General features: G+C 43.2%; 1 long non-coding RNA gene across 1 annotated transcript in view; it reads left to right on the forward strand.

Annotated features, from left to right (window-relative positions):
* LOC140075648 (uncharacterized) overlaps positions 1 to 12,366 on the forward strand; it is a 33,384-nt gene extending 21,018 nt beyond the window's left edge. The window contains exons 2-3 of the long non-coding RNA XR_011849454.1: positions 5,187 to 5,291; positions 12,214 to 12,366. This is a non-coding gene — a long non-coding RNA (uncharacterized lncRNA). The remainder of the gene's footprint in view (positions 1 to 5,186; positions 5,292 to 12,213) is intronic.
* The last annotated feature ends 476 nt before the right edge of the window (positions 12,367 to 12,842 follow it).

The raw sequence follows: 12,842 nt of genomic DNA on the forward strand, positions 1-12,842 counted from the left end.
ACATTTTCAAAATTGATTTGAAATGTTATTGAAATAATTTCCAAAGTTGAACAGAATTTTTTTAAATCCATTTTTAAAAAGTAATTGAAAGAGTGTTTATATTCATTGAATTTTTTTTTACCTAAATCAAATAAGTCTATTTATTAATTCCCATTAATTTCACATTTCAAGTTCAGTTTGATACTGCTTGTAACGCACTGGAATACACCGAGCCGGGCTGAGTGAAGGTAAGTGCAATTTTCGCGACACATTTTTTTTTAAAAATGCGGCGGTTTTTCCAAAACCGTCGGGTTTTCGTTCGGCCACGCCCCCCGATTTCCGTCGCGTGCATGCCGGCGCCGCTGCGGCACAATCCGATCAAGTGCGCCAAAATCCCGGGGCAATTCAGGGGAAATTGGCGCAAATCGGAAATATTCGGGTAACACGTCGGGAAAACGTGAATCGGGCTCTTAGTAAATGACCCCCATTGTCTCCTTCCTTCCAAAATCAACTTTTAAAATTATGCTAATGAGCCAGTAGGGCTCTTGAGGTGTTACCAGAGCCCCTTTGTGCTCTGGCTTTGCAGACTGTAATACCCTGCTCCTCCCCCTCCCTTCTCCCTCCCTGTTCTGCTGTTGGCACTGCCAACATTTCCATAGTTTTGAATGGAGCAAGACTCGACCTGTACTGCTTAGGTCCAAATTCATGAATGGTGTGGGTCCCCAATCACATTGTTATTTCCTATCCTGTGGATGAAGCAGCCCCTTTATGTACTGTCCCTCGGGGGGACCTTTTTTAAATTCAACTGTTCCATTGTTCCTTATGTCAAAGAACTGATTGTCTCTTGAGAATAACTGCAAAACCTTGTACCTCTGTTGAGTCAAGATCTGTACCTCTTTATGAGTAATAACTTATTGTTTGCACTGTCTGTGTCTGTGGCACTTAAAACAATCTGCATAAATGTAAGTATGTTAGTAATAACCTAAAACAAATATTAAACTAGTGCAACTAAAATCCTTGCCTGTTGTCAACTCCAGATTGGGATATTCATTGGTGGACCTCATGGGTCCCAATACTATGTCGCAACTTGGGGTTACCAGGTCCAATGGATTAAATATGACTTTTATTACAGAAAATCTACCATTTGTTTTCATGCATTATGGACCGTACATACCTTGAGAGTGCTGTAGCTACACTGATGCAGAAACAAATCTTGTTTAATCCCTGCTCTAAACAGTTTTGTTGAAAAAACAATCATAAAATTGAGGACCTTGGGAAAGCTGGAACAACATTACACACAAGCTTTTTGAACAGCCAAGACAGGACTAATGAAACTGAGTTGGATCACTCATACACAGCAGCTGGAGAATGGTGCAGCAATTGATTATTCTCCCTGGCAGATAGAACAGTGATTACATCATTCTCCAGAGCAGTGAATAACTAATGTGAAAGAAAAAGCACTGAGCCAGGCACAGAAGCACGAAGCTTAATTATCAGAAATTTATAATTGTTTTTTCAGCAAAACCACTCAACACATGAGTTAAACGAGATATGTTTCTGCGTCAGTGTAGCTACAGTATTCTCAAGGTATGTTTGGTTCATAATGCATCAAATCAAATGGTAGGTTTCCTTTAATTAGTAATAGTTAATATTAAAATTAAGTGCAGGGGGCACCAGATTCATGAAGAACGTGTGACACATTTCATGAATCTGCCGCACTTAGCACCCTCTACAGGCAAACTGATAAATGTGTGCCTGTATGTTAAAGGTGCACCAAAAGAAAGATGTTGCACTCTTCCCGAGCAGTGCAGAAGTGCCAGATTCATGCGCCAGTTTTGATGCACACAGCACACTGTAAGTACTGCAGTCTGCGCTAGTTTTGATAAATGTGTCCCAATGTGTAATTCCATTAGATGAGCAGAATGAATCAGATTACAGTAAGTGCATAGTGATACTATCAGTGATTTATCTGCCACTGGTGTGCTCAATGGCAGCTGCTGTCTTGACCTATGACTCTATGGTCTACTGTAAGTGATTTTACTTCTGTCTACAGCCTGTTCCTGGTTGACCTTTTATCTCCAATGACCTGGATGCATCCTCCACCTGCGGATCTGTAACATATCACTGACTGTCACCTAGGAATATAGGAATATATTATATATATAATATAGGTAGGGGGCTGTAGAGATAAAGGATGCTCACTGAGGACATACAACGCAAGTAGAGTGATTACTAGAAAGAGTAGTGATGTTTTTGGGAAAAAAAGGAATTTCCAATCATTTAAAAATATTAAAATTGGATATGAAATCATGGGGGGAAATCTACCATAAAAATCATGCATGATAAACCAGGGACAGAAGGGCTCTGGTGGGTGTTTCCAGAGTCCCTTAGTGCTGTAGCTTCACAGGGTTTTACAATGTGCAGATTAGGTCCCTCAACCCGTTGTTACTAGATTAGACTGGCAGAAGGAGTAGGGAGAGAGCAGGGCATTTGGTGAGACATGTTCTGTTCTTTGTAACAGCCTGTGAATCTGCAGCACTGAGGGGCTCTGGAAACACCTCTTTCAGGCTCATAAGCATAATTTTACAAGTTGATTTTAGAAGAAGGGAAGTCATGGATAACACATACAAGAAGATTAGCACAGTCACCGTGCCTGGATCTATGAGTAAGTGTCCCTGGTTTATCATGATGGATTTTGATGGTAGATTTTTGTAAATGAAACCTACCATGAGGAAACTATCTATGAGGAAACTATCTAGGAAACCTACTATGAGGAAGCCTTAGCACCTAGTGCCCAGCCAGGCTACTACACGCCCCAGAAGCCTCTGCAGTTAATTTACATATTACTAAAATAAAGTTTTTAACAAGTTCGGTTAGGTTCTAGGATTATTAAATTACAGATTAGGGCAGATGCAGACAGGAGGAATCTACCATCACATCTACTTCTGATAATAGATTCCTCATGTCAGGTTTCCTTTAAGCTGTCTTCTATACTGAAGGTCTGGTGGTCATGTGCAATCATATGTTATAGGGGTTATCAATGATTATTATTGGTGAACTAATGTTAAAAAATGACCAATGTCTGATCAGTACACTATGTAGCCGTCATGAAATGAATTAAACACTCTCATCACTGGGGATGCCAATGATGATTTGGTGGTCTACCCCTCCCCCCAAGTCAAATAATCTCAGTGAAGCATCAGGGTAGATTTCCCTGCAGCCCCATAGAAGTAAATGTAGTGGAGGTCATGTATGTATGACCCTTATCCTGTGTATAGGTGATGCTTGTCTGTGATGTGACATCCACGTTTAATCAAAGTTAATTTTTGAACAAACAATTTTAGTCCAAATAGGATAACAATTTTTAACATTATGGAATTCTTTCTTACCCCATTCCATTGTAAAGTTGATCCAAACAGTGATTGTTTAGGCTGAAACTGACAGTTTTTATCAATTAATGTATATGCTTCTTTTATAGCAGTGTCGTTCATGTTTCTTATATTACAAATGGCACAAAATTAAACCAAAAGACATTCAATATAATTGTATTCATAATCTAGAAAATGCTGTATATCAATAAGAGGTGGCAATGGAGGCATTGATAATTTTGCCCCAGGCTATAGGGGGCAACATAGAGTCCATTCCTACCAATTCCTTTCTGATTCAGGGAAGGGGTGCCTCAAAGACTAAATGCACCCCCACTGCTAAGATTTTGCTTCCACTGGTAACTTTCCTCTACAGATTTTACTTCTAGAGGGAATTTCCATAGTATCTGTACTCCAGACCCATCGTTTGGATGAGCAGCACATTTTTCTGAAGCGTATTCTTTAAATGGCTCTTACCCTCCAGATACAATATTTCCCAGGTGTAAATCTGTCCATAAAGCTTTGTTGGGCCTCAGTAAATTTGTAGTTAGACAATTACTACAAACTGCAGTTTCCTTTACAGAATTCTAAGTATGTAAAATGTCTCTACGCACCTCTAGACTTGTAGTCAGCGGAAACAGAACTTCTCTCATTATGTGAAACTTCATTCAAGATGTAGCACAAGTATATTATAATTTTTTCAACCAAAATGTGTTGATTTAAGGAGTTTCACATGATTTGAAAAAAATCATGACCACTAGCTTTTAGGGGCAGTATCAGTTTTATGCTGATCTTGCTGTAGGTGGTGCTGCCTGAGGCAAGAGGCTAAACTCGCCTCATGGCTGGTGCACTCATGTCCCTATGCTGTGGATAGTGAATGATCAAACTTAGGGTACATTCACACACCAGTCTTTGGGGATGTATATGCAGCTGCATCCCCATAGATGGCAATGGCGGCCTGGCGGCGGTATGGTGCCACACATGTGTGGCACCGTTCCGTGCTGCACTCCGTGAAAAGATAAAGCCTGCTCGATCTTTTGGCAAGTGTGCGGCCATGGGCCACTGTTTCCTATGGAGGGAGGAGGGGTCACTTCCTCCTCCTCTCCAGCGCAACCCTTAGTACAACTCCTTTAAGTGAATGGGTCCAACTTGCAGTATTAAAAACCAATAGAAAACAATGGTTTATAAAGGTAACAAGTAAAATCATAAACATGTTATCACCGCATCACAAAATGTCCGATCTATCAAAATATAAAAATAAATACTCCCAGTGGTGAACAGAAAATAGTGTTTGAATGTCCGAATTCACCACTAATTCGGAGAGGCTGCATTGTTCTGGGGCTACCTATATACTGGGGGGGGAATGCTGCATTGTACTGGGGCTACCTATATATTGGATGGCTGCATTGTGCTGGAGCTACCTATATACTGGGTTGGAGAAGCTGCTGTGTGATCAGGCTACTTATATACCATGGGGGAGAGGCTGCAGTGTGCTCCAGATACCTATATACTGGGGAGGGCTGTGTTGTACTGGGGCTACCTATATACTGGGTGGAGAGGCTGCAGTGTGCTGGCTCCCTGTGTACTGGGGGAGGGGGGGAACTACATTATGCTGGAGATACCTGTATACTGAAGAGATGGGGGGACTGCATTGTGCTTGGCTACCTATATACTGGGGGGAAGGCTGCAATGTGCAGGGCTACATATATACTGGGGGGGGGTGAGAAGACATATTTTACAATTTTGTACAACTTTTTAAAAGTCAGGCATCGCCTTTAAGCTGTTTTGTTCGTAATAACCTAATAGATACCATATAAACCATCTAAATATTTCCTTTTATAGGTAGGAGTTAATGTAAAGGGCTGCTCTATCTTTAGCCAAGAGAGGAGGACTACAGATATGGGTACAAGGTCAACAGAGAACAATAAAGATCAAATCAGAACTAAGGTAATATCTTTAATATATTGTATTAAAGATCACCATACACATTAGATGTAAGTTATGTGCACCAGCTCCTTCTCTGTGTAATGACGCATTCACTACCATTGATAGCTGATGCATGTTTTGTCGAAAGGCAATGTAACCTATGGAGAGGTCATTTTTTTGTGTTGGCACATTCTCTATTTTCATTAGTGGATGCATAGAGGCATTTATGTGACATCACATGACCGTGGGCCGGTTTTAATTTACAGGAAGTAAACAATGAAGCTTCCTGTTGTATGACAATCAAGTGGAGATGTAGAAAAAAGTGAGGAAATGATACAGAATGTATATTGGAAATTGTATAACTTACCTTCCAACTGGTGGGCTAGAGAAAGAGGGACAAGAGTATTCTCTCTTTTTTCTAAACCACGACCATTGTCCCACCCTTTGCCCCCACCCGCAAACATTTTATCATTTTGTCCTTAATGATCCCTACATAGTATAATGCCCCTCCTGTGGCTAACCCCCTAAGGATCCATATAATACTTCATAATGCAACTCAGCAACATATAATACCCCTCTTTATCCTCATATATTTGTACATTTGTTCCCCACTTTAATTTATCTGCCCTTTTCTTATGTATAATACTTCCTCTACTCCTACCCCTCTCCTCTCCTTATATTGTGGTCCACACTTACTTTCCTTCCGTTTATGGCACCCTGCCTTCCTTTCCTTGCGTGTTATGGCCTCCTGTCCTCCATTCTACTTCATATTGTGGCCTCCTTCCTCTCTCAAATAGTGACCTCCATCCACCTCATATTGTGACCTCCCTCCGCCATCATATTGTGGCCTCCCTCCTCCGTCCCCCTTATTTAATGGCCTCCTTCCTCCCTCATATTGTGGTCTACTTTACTCCTCCGACTCCCTCATATTGTGGCTCCCTGTCCACAAGCCCCCTCATATTGAGGCCTACTGTCCTCCACCTCCCTCATATTGTGGCCTCCCTCCCCCTCATATTATGGCCCCCTGTCTTCCAACCTCACTTATATTGTGAGAAGAAAGAAAACAAAAACAACAACGGAAGAGGACGGCGCCTCGCGTAATAACGTAGGGATAGGTCGGTACCGATTAAGGTGAGAAGGTGGGTGCTCACCTGGTGACCACTTGTTAGTAAGCGGTAAAGTTATCCATTCAGAGGGAAAAGGTTTCTTACTTGTAAACCTAGGTTACTGCAGCTACTCCTACGCTCTCCAAAGAACCGGTAACCAACGGCACCGTAACGTAAATAATACAGGAGTGCAAAAAAGAGGGAGAGCCAAGTGGGTGCGCTTGTAACCAAAATGAAATGAGATCTCCAGATATAACGGAATTCACACTATTTATTGATTAAACATAAAAATCCAGTGGTTACGCGTTTCGGGGAAACCCCTTCGTCAGACCAAAAGTGTGGACGCTGAGTTCCTGTTCAGGCGGTCCATACGTTTCTTAGTATTTAGTATTAAAACATAATAAAACTTATATAAATGTATTATCTCTATGATCGTACTGACTGATTTTTCCAGCTTACCTGTAGATGAAGAAAATATAAAATGGTGCCAGTAGAAAGTACCAATTTTTTTGTAGATAATAAGCCCTCATATGTCTCTGTAAAAGGAAACAAAAAATATATGGCTTGTGGAAAGAGGGGAGTAAAAAAAGGAAGCACAAAAATGGAAAAGGACTCAGTAAGGAAAGGGTTAGGATTAAAAACAGCCATACAATGGAACCTCTAAACAGGCCCGTTTCTTCCACCCCTGTGGTGGATGATGGTCCTGGGCGTAACCCAGTGGAAGAAACAGCCGCAAACTGTCCCCAGGAAAAACGAAACAAAAAAGTATTAACCTTCTGGTGTCCCTTGCTCCATACTCTTTGTATACCTATATACTGGAGGGCTGCATTGTGCTTGGGCTACCGATATACAGGGGTGGAGGAGGCTGTAGTGTGCTGGGGCTACCTATATCCTGGGGGGGGGGCTATGTGCAACATCCCCCACTGGGGCCTAGCCTTTTCTTGTTGGCCTGGAGGCAGCTGGGGCCCAGAATATCTGAGTGGCTAGCTAGTGCGGCCTAGGCACGCTGATGTCATGGTGCTGGGTATGGGGACCGGAGGGCTGTCCTACAGCCTGGCAGGTCTCCAGCAGGTGGTGTGTCCAAGAAATATGGAGAGAGAGGCTGATGTAGTGGTTTCTCCCTGGGGTAACCCCTCAAGTATCCGTAGGATGAGTCCCTGGGTGATGGATGGGGAAGCTGGTGGTGGTAGGCAGCCGTCTCCAGGGATCAGTTGGAGGCAACGTTGTGTAAATGAACTTACAGTGCTTTATTGAACAGCAGGCAATGGCCAGAAACTGGTGACAGCAGATACTTTATGCTGGAAGAGTCATGGAGAGTTGGTCCGCAGGAAAGGTGCACGCAGTCTGATAGTAGATGCAGGCTGGGCTGGTGCAGAAGGAGTCCGGATGGTGGAGCTGCAGTTCTGGGCTTAAGCCTCCGGACTTGCCCTGGCTGCTAGGCAGTAGGCCTGAGGCACTAAAATCTCCTGGGATTAGGATCCTGGCTGTGGCAGACAGACCTCAAGGTCTGGTTCTGTCTGTAGACTCTTATGCTCTCACTGAACAACAGACCACTACGACCATGTGCTTCCACCCAGCAGGGGTTTATATACTTACTGGTCAGGTGGTAGCACCTCTCCAATCACCTTTCAGCTTGCGTAAAAGAAACACCATTGGATAATTACATATCACAATTAACTGTTGCCTTGCCAGGCAAAAGATATAGATGCAATTACACAATATCCCAGTTCTAGAAACATCCTCACATCCCCACATGACTCTAACAGCTCCTGACCTGGAGAGGGCGCTATTCGCAACTACCAACCTGCCTTTGCATTGGCAGGAGTGTTGCATATGTATATACTGAGGGGGTGGCTGCAGTGTGCTGGGGCTAAATATATACTGGGGTGGTGGCTGCAGTATGCTGTTACTCTATGTATTCTGGAGGGGGGCTGCATTGTGCTGGGGCTACCTACATACTGGGGGGTGGCTGCAGTGTGCTGGCTCTCTATATACTGGGGGTGAAGTGTGCTGGATACCTATATACTTGGGGTGCAGTGTGCTGAATACTTATATTCTTGGGGTGCAGTGTGCTGGATACCTGTATACTGGGTGCAGTGTGCTGGATACCTATATACTGAGGGAGTGTGCAGTACGACAGGGAATTGTTCCTGTTGCTGTGTTTCTGTACAAGGCTCAGTTCTAGTACTGTACCTATACATTGGACTGGTGCTTTATTTATGTATTAAGCATTGAGCATTTTTTGAGATTCATCCTGTACAGCAAATTACTTAAAAACTGTCCTGTCCCTAGGAGGTGGTCTTTCTGCATTTTACTTCTCCGTTTCGGACGTTACAGTAGTATTGTAATGGGTAACAGTAATGCTCTGGCTACCAGTGTCAGGCAGCTGCTGCCAAGGCAAATATACGTATCGGTTGCATATTATAAGTGTATATTGGCAGAAGAAGCTGCTTACTATGTAATCAATGCTGCAGCTTGTTTGCTGATCTGTGAAGGAATTCCTCCTCACCTGTAACCTTCTGGGGTTAGCTGGCCTTTAGACCTTTCCCCTCACGCAGTATGCAGACTATTTCATCTCTGCATTGCTTACATAAGCCTTCACTTATTGTCGGTGGAGTTGTCTGGTCATTGGCGACATGCATTACTTTAATAACAAAAAGCATCGGTAAATTATCAGACATGTCAGAGCAGAGAGAAGGGTATGTAGTCCCCTCGCCCCACCCTCGCCTCATTATCTTTATCGCCAGCAGCGGTTATTACAATGAAGTAAAGAAGTGATGAAATGAATAGTAAAGCAGCAATAGAACATACATCACGCTGTACTAACAAAACACAAACACATAGTATGAAATGTCAACATCATTACAAAAGAGCAAACCCCCACTAATGAAAAAAATGACTTATTTCTCATCTTTCTCATCCCATCAGGCTTATGGTTCTGTGAGCTACAGAACTGGAGACAAAGTCACTTAAAAAATATGGATGCAAGCTGCAGAAAAAGATCCAATTCCTACCTATGCCTTTAACTGCCTGTATCTCAGATTTTTCAAGCACTATAAGAATGGTTCTAGGTACTATATACCTCAATATTGTGGTGTCTAAAGTGACCCCCGTAAAATGACTAATCTCAGGCAAAATATGACTGTTCTTTGTTGATTTGCGAATGACTTTGGAGATGGGTGAGTTTTCACATTAAAGGAGGAATGTGAATAAAAAGGATATTTCATACCCCACCTGAGGGGGTTGGTAGTTAAAAGCAGGTGACAGAATCCCTCTAATAGAGATCCCTCACAATGAAAATTTTTCACTATATTTTGGCAGCCTGTGATAGAGTGGGAGGAGCTGAGCAGATTGTACATAGTCTCCAGACAGAATGTTACAGTGCCGGAAGAACCAGAATATGGATAGTGCATTGTACATAGTGCATACTTCCCAACTATTGGGAGAGAAAAAGAGGGACAAATGGTATGCCCTAAAGCAGTGATGGCTAACCTATGGCACTGGTGCCAGAGGTGGCACTCGGAGCCCTTTCTGTGGGCACTCAGACCATCACCAGAGATGACTCCAGGTATCTTCCTGCAGTCCCAGACAGCCCAGGACTTGCTGTGCACAGAGCTATTTCAAAGTGACAGCTCTACCTGGGATTATTTTCTGCTTTGGTGGTGTCCTCAGGTGCTGGTATCAATGAAAACTGTGACAGAGAAGCGAGTATAAATTACAAATTAAATTTCTGTGTTGGCACTCTGCGATAAATAAGCGGGTCTTTGTTGTAGTTTGGGCACTCAGTCTCTAAAAGGTTCGCCATCACTGCCCTAAATTATGCCCCTTGCCCCTTCCCTCGTCCCACATTTAATTACTTTCCCGCGGCAGTTCCCTGAAAGTTTGTTGTCAGGCGATAATGCACTGTGCCGCGATTAACTATGATTGTGTACCCCATATCCTGCATGTGTCGCTTTCCCGCTCAGGTCCGACAGAGTTCACCATCTTTTTAGTGGTGCATCTAAATGCTTGGGCTTGCCACTCAATTTGAAAGTTAACTCCCCTGCCCTCGTCCAAAAGCCCGCCCCCTAAATTGTGTTGCATGGAAGCCAATGCAGCTGCGGCAAAAAAAGGATTGTGTGGGCCAAAATCCCAGCGCAGACACCTGTTAAATACCTGTGCAAGTCGTGTCATCCCCGAAAAAGGTGCACAGTCTTGACGAAAATGAGCAGCGTGACTCTTAGTAAATGAGCCCCAATGTGTCCCCTCTCCTTCTCCTATTCCATTGTGGCTCCTCCCCTCAAAGTGTGCTCGCTCTCCTCCTCCTCAGATTGTGGCCCCTCTCCTACTCCGCAGCCACACATTGAAGTCCATCTGCTCCCCTTGATCCTGACATTATGGACTCCCTCTCCTCCTGCCCTCATACTGTGGCCCCTACCATCCTGCTCCCCCTTACGTTGTGGTCCCTACCCTCCTGCACCCCCTCACATTGTGGCTCCTCTCCTGTTCAGATTGTGTGCCCTCTCCTCCTTCTTACCCTCACATTGTGTCCCCTCTCCTCCTCCCCTCATACTGTGGCCCCTACCATCCTGCTCCCCCTTACGTTGTGGTCCCTACCCTCCTGCACCCCCTCACATTGTGGCTCCTCTCCTGCTCAGATTGTGTGCCCTCTCCTATTTCTTACCCTCACATTGTGTCCCCTCTCCTCCTCCCCTCATACTGTGGCCCCTACCATCCTGCTCCCCCTCACATTGTGGTCCCCCCCCCCACATTGTGGCTCCTATTATAATATGAGTTATAAATGGTATAACTAATCAGACATTCCTTCTAAGCTTTGCCGATTCTGAATTTGGAAATCCAGTGGGTGGTTCTACTTATTAAAACCTATATAGGGAAGGCTTTTACACTCAGTAGGGCCATTCCTAAGCCATTGGCCTCCATTTTCCATATGACAGGTCGCATAAGGACCAAAAGAAAATTCTATGAATTCAACTTAGTAATATAAGTATTGTTCAATTTTTTGTTATTTTTGGAAATCATGTCCAACCCTTGCAGCTCACATAAATTGTCCGCTGTCTATCTCCTTTTTTCCAATTCTATGAAAAGCAAAAGGAAGCGTTGGAAAAAAAACATTTATTAAGTGTCTGACAATAAGGAATGCTTTCATTTTCTTTGGATCCCCAATAGCCCTGAAGCAGTTAACGCTCTACACAAGGAACAAATGTAATTTCATGAGTTGTAATATTTACAGTGCGCCAGTTATTACCAATAGACTGAAGCATCTAGTGACACCGGGACTGTTCTGACCTATAATTCACTTTTACTAGAGAACCTTTAAAGTACTTTATAATTGTGGTTTTTTTGTAAAAGTAAAAAACCCAAAAGTATCAAAGTAAGTTTTACAGACTTTTTGTCGTAAGATTTGTGTTATTTAGCAGCTGAACTCTATGGTGGGATAAAATGGCTTTAGTTGTCCTATCTATTAAAGGTGACCTTTCAGGTCAATTAGGGACTTTAGATCAACTACAGGTCCTAACTCTGTGGTTTAGAGTCCCAACTCCACCTGTTTGATGTCAGTACATTAACAAAATGTGAAAAAAAAATACTTTTATAATAAGCCCCAAAGAGACTAGCGAATGGACGGAGGACTGTGGGGGAGGTGTTTCAGGGCTTCTAGGAGGCTCTTGGTGATTGGCCCTTTACCCCTCCCTAAATGAGGTCACTGGAGGCGGTTTTTGGGGTGGGTATGGACCCGCCCGGGTGTTTTAAAAAGCTCAAGCGCACGTGGGGGGGCCTCTTTCCTTCTGCCCTCAGGATCGGATTTATCTCTTTTCAGGTTTCCTTCTGTTTTCTTACAGATGTCACAGCATAGGCAGAGTTGGACACAGACCCAAAGACGTTTTGGAAGTTTCCCACATGCCAGCTGCCGGGCCGCAGCCGCCATTCGGGTGAAGTTCTGTCCCAAGAGTTGAAGAAGGCTATGGGCCTACCGAGTTGTAAATGTTCAAGTTTTTTATGTTATTTAATAATTTTCTGTTAAAAATAAATGCTGTGGCCTTCCCACATTACCCAAAATTAAGTTTCCAGGTTTTTAATGGTTGGTCGGGTTTAGGTACCGGGTCAAGTACTAGATTTCTGGGTTAGTTTTGTTAGTCCCTACAGTCCACCTAGATGTGAGTCCAACGAGGCAAATTGGACTCATATCTGAAGATCTGGTACCGGCGCTTCATCTCGCAATCAACAAGGGAAGCTGAGATCACTGTCTGGAAGCCCAGAACAACTGAATTAAATGTTGCTCATGCATGTATCAGGAGCGTTTCCAATGGTTAAAGGGGTATTCCGGGAATATAAACGTCTGACACAAAAACCCATGATGATATAAATAAATGAATACAACAATACTCAATGTCATTAGTCACAAAATGGAGCTTAAATAATTTGATTTTATGATTTACAAAATTTATGGCCTCTCTAAAGTAGGTGGAGT

The sequence above is a fragment of the Engystomops pustulosus genome, chromosome 8 (assembly GCF_040894005.1).
Source record: "Engystomops pustulosus chromosome 8, aEngPut4.maternal, whole genome shotgun sequence".
Classification (NCBI taxonomy): domain Eukaryota; kingdom Metazoa; phylum Chordata; class Amphibia; order Anura; family Leptodactylidae; genus Engystomops; species Engystomops pustulosus.